The sequence below is a fragment of the Cyprinus carpio genome, chromosome A11 (assembly GCF_018340385.1).
Source record: "Cyprinus carpio isolate SPL01 chromosome A11, ASM1834038v1, whole genome shotgun sequence".
Taxonomy (NCBI): domain Eukaryota; kingdom Metazoa; phylum Chordata; class Actinopteri; order Cypriniformes; family Cyprinidae; genus Cyprinus; species Cyprinus carpio.
The window spans coordinates 19742346-19753968 of NC_056582.1; the positions used below are offsets into that span (position 1 = coordinate 19742346).

The following is an 11623-nucleotide window of genomic DNA, read 5'->3' on the forward strand; positions in this document are numbered from 1 at the left end:
TCTTCAAACAGATTCACTCCCGAAACCCTTCATCAGTGTTAGTGATGACCAGCTCATCATATCATGTGAAATACCACTTTCAGTCAGATCTGATTTCAACTGTAGTCTCTACACTGAGGATGATGTTCTTCTGTATCAACGTGTCTCTCTGTGGAGTCAGTCTGGAAAGAATCTTTGTATGTTTTATGTAAATCGTAGTGAACTCTTGACACGATCAGTGAACAGCAGACAGCTGATCTGTGTTTATTCACGCAAGACTGAACCTGAGATCAAATCACCACACAGTGACACATACACCTTCAGAGACATAAGCACCGTCAGAGACACAATCACCATCAGAGACACAATCACCATCAGAGGTGAGTTATTATCACTGTTATCATTTAAAAAAAATAATAAATAAAAGCACATGATTAGAGACACCTATATAATTCTTATTAGCCAGTATGATTTATCATGTAGGCCAGAAGGATATTATGAAATTGTGAAGGAGGATTGACCAATAAAAAAATGTGAAGTCAATATCTTCAACAAACTAATATGAGAAAAAGAGTATGATAATATCTGTTTAGTAATTCTGGATGGATATTTTTTTAGAAAGACGCTTTCAGTAGGCTGTACAACACTGAAAGAACAAATATACTAAATGTTGGAAAGTTGAATGTTGTTGATCATAATCCCTGGGGCACCACAGACTCATTCAGAAACAAGATATATTGATGCTGATTCTAGCAGTTGTGTGATGCTGCTGTCAGACACTGAATCTGTAGACAGCAATCTGTGAAATCCATCGATTCTAACACAGAAAAACTTTATTTTTAATTTCAGACAAACACTAAAACCAAACCACAGTGTGACTTTTAAAAGTGAGTAATCTGATACATGTAGGAAAGAAAGGAAGAGCTGCTTGAGCTAATCATGTGATCATAGTTTAGAGGGCAGAGAGCCAGACTATGTCTGATACATATGGAAACTTGAAATCATCAAATCAGTTGCTAATATGGATGTTTATGCTGTTGTTCTCCATCCAAAGTTATATTACAAAAGGACTAAAAAGGACTGAAAGTTAAGGTTTTTGCAATAGTCCAGAGTGAGTTATTATTATTATTATTATTATTATTAACACACGTTAACCAGAAAATTAGTAATTAAATTTACAACATAAAAAATAACTAAAATGTAAAATGGGGTATTTTTGTACATGAAAAACTTGTACTTTCAATAAACAAACTTTGCATAATGTAAAATGACTCCCTGTAATTCTGATAAATTGTCTCTGCAGCTTCAACACCAACCACCACTAAACATACGACTACAACAACAGCCATGACAACCTGTGAGTAACTGTGTTTGTAAACCAGTTATTTTGACTCCTTTCTGAATGGCCTCAAAAAAACAATGATTCTTTCAAATTCATGATTATTTGTTCAACATTTAAAATATGTTGTTGTAATTTTCACAGTGTCTTTTTTTAGCATGAACTAAACTGGCCACTTCTGAAACAACATACAGTAAAATTGGTTACTAATAACATAGCAACATAAACATAAGTACATTAGTAGCAAAGTTACTAAGACAGTAACAGCATTTCTGGTTATTCTAAATTAAATTTGAGAAACAAAAACTCCCCTTGTGATATGTTATTTTTACATTAGTAGATGTCCAATCCAAGACAAGCCTGCCAACCAGCAAAGCAACGGAAACCCAGAGTAAGTTCAACCACTCTTCCTCAATGAGAAAAGTCACTGTGTAGAATGAATATGTTGGATTCAAGTCATATTAAAATATACAGCTGGGATGCAGTTTCAAAGTTTATTGGTACATGATGCAGTGTCGGCCCTACCTAATAAGCGATATAAGCGCCTGCATAGGCCCCCCGTGGCCACCAGGGGGCCCCGTGTCAGGAGTTCAGACAGAAACCACGGGAGTGAGGCGAGATGATGGTGGAGATGGCAACAGCAGAGCTGAGCTGGAGCGTTCTCTGAAGCTGTACTTCCATAGGAATTAATTAAAAACGTTCGTGGACACGCACTGTAAGTATCTGACAAATTTTGTAGAATGCAATGCGCGCTCAGCACCTCCAGTCACGATTGCGAAATCGAAAGCGAAACGAAAAAGGATGCGTGCGCGCATTCAAACGCAATATCAATAAAATCATACAAACGATAAGCCAGTTGAGTTTGTGGCAAACTATTTTACAGTGCTTGAGTATTGTCTGTTATTGCATATAATAATTCATACTCAGAAAGCAGAACTGAGATGGTATTTATTGCAATATTAGTTCAAACGTTTCAAATGCACCTGCAGACTATTTTTCCAGGCATGTTTTTCATCAGTGAAGATTTCTTAAAATAGTGTAAAAATTTAGTTTAGTCTCATTCTTGTGAACCCTATCTCTTGTCTCGACTCAGATTTTTGCCTTCACTTTGATGTTGCTTAAATCTGTTTCAACGTGTTTACACTTATATTTGATTATTTTGCATTTTTTGCCTGTCATACCAGGCCAGAAAATTCATTCTTCTTCTATTATTATTATTATTATTCTGTTCTCTAATGTAATTTTCATAATCAGGTGTTTTTGCTTTAAGCACTGAAATTTGATACATTTCTCTTAAGCAATGGTTAAACTCTTTTATTTTAAATTAAACTCTTTAGTTTTAGTTTTATTTTAGATTAAACTCTTTAGTTTTAAAAGTTTGCTTAAATGGGTTGTTGACATGTCATTTTCTCTGTCACACAAGATAAAATTTTTAAATAATTAATATTGTCATCCTTTAAAATGTATTTGTCTTACATGGACCCATTGTGCTTTGTTATTAGATTTATTATTATTATTATTAAATTTGAGCTAAATCTCAAAATTGTCCTATGGTGTGACTGTCTCAAGGATGTTTAATAAAACCACACTTTTATAAATTAAAAAGAAAAAGCATACAATTTTTAATAATACCTCAGCCGTAATTTTACAAGTGTCTGTTTTAGTAATTAGCAATCATTTATTCATCCATATATTTTCTAAAAGCATATGAACTTGATACAGTTATGTCACTGAAAAAACCTTGTGTCCTCAGGTGTGACACCATATCCCCGTTTTTAACACTCCACAGACAACTTTTAAATTAGGGCCAGGGCCAGGAATATTGTTTTACACAAAGAGTTTTTTTTTTTTTTTTTTGCTGTATTTTGTCAACTACCCAAATATATTTTTCTATCTAGATCGTGAAAAGATAAATATATTGAGTAAAACAAATTGGTCGTAAAACTTTTACCCATTAGGTGTCAGTTGTAGGATGTGCACATTGGGATGGGATGTGGGTGTTTAGGTGAACTGTAGGTATGGAGACCCCTTTTGAAAATCTGCTTAGGGCCCCCAAAATGCTAGGACTGACCCTGGGTACATGGTAAGTAGGCTGTAGCACACAGAGAATTAAATTAAGCTGTGGTTCATGATTATGCTGCTTTTTTCAACATGGTTATTGGCCGTTCACACAGAATGTGATTTACATTCCATTGCACTATACTTTCCTATTGTTTTTTTAATATACCTGTAAATGTGCTGGACAGATGTGCTTGACCATTGTGCTTGTGTCTCATGTCTTTTGCAGTGTCTTGCATATGACACGTAAAAACACGGTGCTCAATTTAAAATTCAACTTTTAAAAACACGTCTTGAGGCCTTACATTTTTTCCCATTCCATTTGTTGCTCCTCGAGTTTTTCAAAGCAAAAACGTTTTCTGTGTGAATGGCCCCTAACAGCTACATTTACTATTTACTGTATATTTACTGTACATAACTGCAGTTTTCACAATGTATTTTCAGGAGCGTTAAATGTAATGTCAACTTCTGAAACAACAACATACAGTAAACCTGGTAAGTTTACTAATAACAAATTTTCTGGTTATCTTCTAAGATAATTTTAAATTCGAGAATAATTCCCTTCTGAAAAGTGACCTCCCGTTGCAATATGTTATTTTTTACATTAGTAGATGTCCGATCCAGACAAGCCTGCCAACCAGCAAAGCACACGGAACCCAAGTAAGTTCAACCCTCTTCCTCAATGAGAAAAAGTCCCTGTGTAGAATGAATATGTTTGGATTCAAGTCATATAAAAAAATACAGCTGGGAAGGCAGTTTTTTGAATGTTTATTGGTACCATGGTAAATAAGCTGTTGCACACAGAGAATTAAATAAAGATGTGGTTCATGATTATGCCTGCTTTTTTTCAACATGGTTTATGGCCGTTCACACAGAATGTGATTTAACATTTACCGCTCACTGCCACTAGATGAGCTACATTTACTATTTACTGTACATAACCGCAATTTTCACAATGTATTTTCGGCAGCGTTAAATGTAATGTCCACTTCTGAAACAACACATACCCCCCCCCGTAAAACTGGTAAGTTAATCACTAACCAATTTTCTGGTTATTTCTAGATAATTTTGAATTTGAATTAATTATTCCCTCTGAAAACTGATTCCCCTTGCAATGTGTTATTTTTCTATTAGTAGACTTTCAATCTAAATCAAACCTGCCAACCAGCACAGCAACGGAAACCATGGGTAAGTTCAAACACACTTCCTCAATAGACATTGTGTAGAATAAATATATTGGATTCAAAAGACAAATTCAAAAATACAGCTGGGGTCCATTTTCTAAGTTTTTATTCGTACATGTTTAGCAATATTTTTGTTAATACAACTTAGAGTTCTCACTGCAATTTCAACCGCAGTATCCCACTCAAAAAACATTCATGTCATTTATGCATCGCTTAGTGTTGCTGGTGGCCACATGGTTATAATTTTTGACACAGAACTATGGTATATAGTCCATGGTACAAATTGCTTTGCTCCAATTTCGTCTCTACAAATCTGTCTCTACCCATTTGCAAGTAAGTATTTCAATGTATTTTATTATATATTTTATAATTTATTTATATGTACAGGAATAAAAACTGAACATTTAACGCATTAGCTCATTGTTTGTTTAGGTAAAAAAAGAAGAAAACTGTAAGTATTTTCATGCATTCAATTTAGTCGTGTGTGATATGTACTTTTTTTTTTTATTGATTTATGTTTCTTTTTCATAAAGAATATTTTTGTAGTCCAGGAGCTGTAAATGTTTAGCTTCTTATCTGATATATGCATGCATGAAGATGCCATAAAGATCAATGTTTAAATCTTAGAAACAAAACAAGATCAAACAAACCTGATGTGACCAGTCAAGAGATTGGTATGGTGAGTATCACTATAACATTTACAACAATAAATATTTATATTAAACCATAATTAATAAGAACTGTCATAAGGGACTTTAACAGTTGTTCTGGACCTGCAATTAAAAATATTCCCTGACCACCATAGAAACACCCACATATCACCCCATAACCAACAAAACATCATCCCAAATAAAAAGGTAAAAAAACATAAAACTCAAGAAATGATCTCAGATAATTTAAAAACGTAGTAACAGATGCCACCAAGTGATCTTGAAGTTAGAAACATTGTTCAGTGTTCATAGTTTCTCAGAAACTGGTACTACACCCATTTCCTCTTTCAAGTCTTCAGAAGATCAGCATTATTAACCACATGTTCTCTTAAAGGACCATTTAACACCAAAATGAAAATCATGTACCATAAACTTCTCATAAAAGATAACAACTTAAGTCTTCAGAAGTCATATGACGATCTTTCCCCTTTATTTGTGTAGACTGCTGCAGTGATGATGTATTTTTGTTGGTCAATCCAGAAGTCACCATCACCGTGATAATCTTCACAAATAAACACAACTTTTATAAATTTTGAAGCCTTAATACAATCACCAGCAGTAAAAAGCTAAACATAGACTATAAACTATAAAATTTACTAATTATGATTTAAATTGTCTTTTAAAAAGCATTGAAATTATTCCCCATCTTTTGTACATTATATGATTTTTTTTGTTGGTCATGTTGGTCATCATAGTAAAAAAAAAAAGGGACATACACCAAAAAAAAAAAAAAAAACGTGACATACAGCCAAGTATGGTGACCCCATACTCAGAATACGTGCTCAGCATTTAACCCATCCAAAGTGCACACACACAGCAGTGAACACACACACACACACACCCAGAGCAGTGGGCAGCCATTTATGCTGTGGCGCCCGGGGAGCAGTTGGGGGTTCGGTGCCTTGCTCAAGGACACTTCAGTCATGGTATTGTCGGCCCGGGACTCGAACCCACAACCTTAGGGTTAGGCATTAAATTCTCTAACCATTAGGCCATGACACTGATCCAGTCAATGTTGCATCATGTTTGGTGTCAAGGACATGCATTGATCATATTTGGTGTCACTGGTATCAAATCTAATGTGATACATCTTCACACACCAAGTTTGAAGCTTTGTAGGTGAAGCCACTTCACATGTGTCCTCCTATTTTGTATAGTTTTGACTATTGACACTGTTTGACCCTCTTTATCATGCTGTTCTTTCAAAGGCCTCGAACAGGACAGCACAGCAGATCCCAAAGACAGTTACTCTTTCATTACTTCTGTCAATTCAATTTACCATTCCCAGGTAATGAAATGGGTGTCTTTCATTAAAGTGATCACAGTGGTCATATTTGTTTACACATAAGAGTTGTTAATATAGACATATTAAGACAGTGCGGTTTCACAACTCAAAACTTTCTCTCCAATCCAAAACATTTTTGGTAGAATGGAAGTAGGAAGGAATATGAAGGAAATAGGACAAATTTTAAATAACTTACAACACTGATTCACAGAATGAGTCTGAAAAGTGTCAAAGCTTGAAATGCACTAAGGTTTTATGACAAAGAGCTTATTCCTCAAGGCCAACACATGTTCTTTAAAGTTATTTGACTGGTTTAAATGTTTTCTGCATTGCTTCACAGATGTTTTGGTTAATAAAACAACAGAAAACAGGGAAATACAGAGGAAAATGAGGTATGTGTGAACACTGTCACACCCCAAGCCACATGACCCGTCCATCATCAACAGAATACTAACACATTTATTTCATGTGTTTCCTTTAGAATGTTTATCACCTGTACTGCACAATCCCTGACAAACCAGTTAGTCTACACTTACGAAAATAAAAACTTACTAAACCAAAAACAGCCACCATAACATCACTTAAACTAAACTTAACTGAAAATCTTAAAGTATCTTTACTTGCACACAAATAGGTGTTTATTTACATTATTCAGTGTTTGGTATGAACTATACTGTGACCTCAGTGAATATCCAGAGCATCTTCTCTGGCAAGCCTCACTAGAGCAATACTTCATTGTAAGAAGAGCTTGGGCATTCAATAAGAGCTGAACTAAAAATCTAACGATAATGGAATTTGAACCATATGAAGATTTGAACTAAATATTTTTTTCTTCTTAGTATTCTGTATTACTAAAAAAAAAAAAAAATATCTATGTTAGATTAGTTTTTATCTTTAGATTAGTTTTTAACTTCTCCTTCCACAAAACCCAGCTGATTACAACAGCGATGACAGAGAAAATGACTTGCATCCTTTTAGTGAATCATTAATTAGCTTTAAAAAAATAGGCTTTTTATATTACCTTATTTTTTCTGAGAACTGTGATCCTTCCCACACGCTGCTGTGCAGGTCAAATGGGCATCTGATGTTCCAAGCAAAAGACACAAGCACTTACTGACACCACTGATGATATCACTGAGTTTCCACACATTTACAATGTTTTTAATTTTTTTTTTTTTTACATTTTTTTATTTTGATGTTTCAGTAATTTTGAATGGATCCATATAGTATATACAGTCAGGTCAAGGCTGCTGGTATAGTGGTTTTTGTCATCTCCATGTTGTTCTGTTTTGTATGACATGTTGACTTGTGTTTATTTGAATATTAAAAAAAAGCTTTAAGCATTGTTCCCTTCACAAGTATCTGCTGCATTGTTTACATACATTGTGAATCATCACCATTCTTCTTCTTCTTCTTTTTTTACATTTTTTTTTACAGTTGAAAATAATGTTCTGGAATATTTTCATGAGTGGTTTGGTTTGCACAGTAGTCCTAAATTTATATAGACTCCTTTTATCATTTTGATATCTGGACTCTGGTCTCCAAGTGTCCTGTTCCTAAAAAAATATATATATTTTTTAATCAAGCTGAAACATATTTAATTCTACGAATTTAAATATTTAGCTTTAAATATGCTTAAAGCCTGTAAAAGATTTATTTCAAATATTCTTATTCATGCTCAGAGATATACAGGTTGCATGTTAATGTTACATTGCACATGACTGTGAGTGTGGTCTAATGACCTGTTCTTTGATCTACATAAAACTGCTCAATGCCTTAAATGGTTTCCTGTGGTCTGATCTGCCACTTCCTAATTCACACAATTGTTTGAGTTTCGTTCTGTCTCTTTCACACTCGCTGTAATGGAGTTCTTCATTTTCACAGTTTTTCCAGCTCCTTATGGAGGTTCAGTCCTACAGTAAAGGATCTCTGCTGTTTATTGTCTATTGTCATTAATAGTGAACAACGTTTCCCTAAAATATTTCATATAATATGTCTGATCGGTGTGAAGGTTTTATATGAACACAAACACATGAACTACAACATAGCTGACATATTCATTTTACTTTATACTATAGTTAAAAGTCATAGTCAGATTTATTGTAAGTTTTAGAACATTGCTTGACAATGGATACAAATGAAACAGTAGTGTGTAGCAGACAGTAACAAGTGCTAAAAAGACAACAGCACATATAGACAATAAATACTGACAATAGGTACTCCTTCAAGGTATCATACATACAGAATTGACAGGTAAATAAGTAGGTAATATATCAAATGCAGTGTGATGATTGGTTTCTATTTAGGTGAATAGATATATACAGTACAGTTATTAATATTATAAAGTGAATATAATACATATAGTATTGGACATGTTAAGCTGTTATGTAATAGAAAATTGCTCTGGTCTGAATGCTCCCAGAGAGGAGATGCCTAAATCTGTTGTAGGAAGGGTGAGAGGAGTCCTGTCTGATAGAAATGGCCTTCTTCTCACACCTAGCAATATAAACAGGGCTCCCATGCAGTATGGAATTTAATTTTTAGTCATTTCTGAATATGTGTGGAAAAAAGAGTCTAGAAACATGTTTTTGTTTTCAGACTGTTTGCCCCTATTCTGTTTTCTAAAATAAAAAACTGAGAATGTCTAAAGATACATTTATCATCATACAAGTATAAGATCATACAAGAGTTTTTCATGAGTGTATTAAACAAAATCCTAACAAAGTTGCAGCATGTTATAAGCAATTTCACAAAATTAGAATAGTGACTTGTTTCATTTGTATTATTTTCTCTGTCAATTATCTTATCAATGAACAACTTTTGTTTTATGCATTAATGAGCAAACATGTGCACCTAATAAAGTCACTATTAAGTCAATAATGTATTTCACATTCTTAATTTTGATATTATGATCAAGTCTTTTTCAAGTGTATTAATGGTACAAGGTGTTTTTAGCACATTTATATGTTACTTTTACAAAACTACCTTCCTTCTTTTAGCGTGAGTCTTTGCCCCAGATCTGTCATCTGTTAAAGTGAAGACAGCTGTACATGTGGTCTCATGATGGCAATGATCTACATTCATATTCATAGAACTGACCACACAATGCATTTTCTTATTCAGTGTGAGAGTCTCATTCTGTCTCTTTTCTCACATACACCATAATGGAGTTGCTCATCTTCATAGTTTTTCAGCTCCTGGAGGGGGTAAAACTAGGAATTTAAACTTTGTCGGCTGAAATCATACGTTTGGTTTGAAGGTGAAAAAATTTAAAAAGCACAATGTTCTCTTACCAGTCCTGATTCAAACACAAACTAACACATAAAAACAAAAAAAACACTCAACAAAAATAAAACAAATACATTTTATTGACAGAGATAAACTGTTTATAGTGCTGGTTTTCCATTAGTGTTGCTGTAATCTTGTTTGGACTCATCTGTCTGTGCCGGTTTGCATGTAAGTATTGTAATATTAATTTGTTTATAATGCACAATTTAAAACAACAGAATGCACCAGTCACACGTGTTGGTGTGAAAAGAAAAGCGTACGACGAAGGAGATATCAAAATAGTTCTTTTAATAATTCACAGGAGAAAAAAGGGCACATCCAAACACATATCCAAATACTCTAACATCAAACAACAATAGCAGACAAACTGGAACTAAACAGACAGGGTATTTAAACACAAAGGAAGTAATGAGAAGAATGGGAACAGGTGGGGAGTAATCAATTAAATAAACATGACCAAATAGGGATAACACAAAGGAACAGAAGTCCATGACTGTGACAGTCGCCCCCTCCCAGAACGGTGCGTCCTCACACCAAAAGAGATAGTCCAGCGAAGGGAGGGTGGGGTTCAGGAGGCGGGCGTGGGGCAGGCAAGGAATAGGGGGAGCATGGAGCATAGTACCAGGGTGGAGTGGGATGGAGGGAGGAGCCCAGAGCAGGGGGAGCCAGATGGTCATCCAGACACCAGCCAGGATAGCTGCCCATGGTGGAGTCGACGGTGGGAGAAGCCATGGTGGAGGAGGAGCCGACAACACCAGGGGGCCAACTGACGGAGACTGAGCCAGTGGATGAGGAGCCCAAGATGGAGCAGAGCAGCCGCAGAGCCAGGGTGATGCTGAGGATCCGGAGGGCCAAGACAGCGGAGATGGAGCAGAGGAACTGACTGGTCTAGGAGGAGGTGGGAGAGGGAGGCTACCAGGAGAACAGGATTAGGGCTGGACGGAACCAGCGGAGACACAGGAGAATTAGGAATTACCTCCCAAACCAGTCTATAAGGTCCATTTGAAAAATGTCCGTTAATTCCTCCATATAATTTTCAGAAACCAGTAGCAGTTCACCCTCAGTCACAGGAGTGTGGGCAGGGCTCTCCTCCACGTGCTCAATATCCACCAGAAATCCCACGATGCACGGCGTTGTCGGCTCACACACCTGGTCAGTAGAACTCTCGAGTCCTAGCTCCAGGACAAAGATTGGCTCTGTTGCTCTGAGAAGCATTGGCTCATTAATCATGGCCGGCTCGGGCTCTGCGGCTGCGGTGGGCTCTGGCTTTAACTCCATGCAGCGGGATGACAGCTGGCTGGCCTCTGGTTCAGGAGTGGGGCTGGAGATATCCTCCTCAGCAGGGCAGACAGTGAATGGGGATCCGTTATTCTCCAGCATCCACTCCACGAAAGCGGCCCAAAATCCTCCCTGGGACCATTCGCTGGAAGGTGTGCCTTACACACTGCTTGCTCAGGCCGACATAATAGAATGCACAGAGCAAGCGGTCCGGGAAGTCTGTAAGGCACTCCAGATTGAAAAAAGTCCCTGGTATGGTCCTCCAGCGAATGGTCCCGTTGCTCCAGGCACAGGAGTCGAACTGCCGTGATAGCCATTCTGAGACAGGGAGAAAACAAAACGAGAACGAAAGAAAAACGCCACTAACTTACTGTAACGATAAAAAAAAAAAAAAAAGGTGAGGTCCAAAAAAAAAATAAAAAATCACAGGAAGAAGGAGGCAGGAACCGGCGGACATTCAAATAAAAGCTTTAATAACAAAATAAAACACAAAATAGCACGA

At 36.2% G+C, this 11623-nt stretch overlaps 1 long non-coding RNA gene across 1 annotated transcript; it reads left to right on the forward strand.

The window, feature by feature from the left end:
- On the forward strand, positions 1–2459 carry LOC122146624. The gene is made up of 3 exons (XR_006161150.1): positions 1–359; positions 1283–1336; positions 1659–2459. It is a non-coding gene; the product is annotated as an uncharacterized LOC122146624 (long non-coding RNA).
- Positions 2460–11623: the final 9164 nt, after the last annotated feature.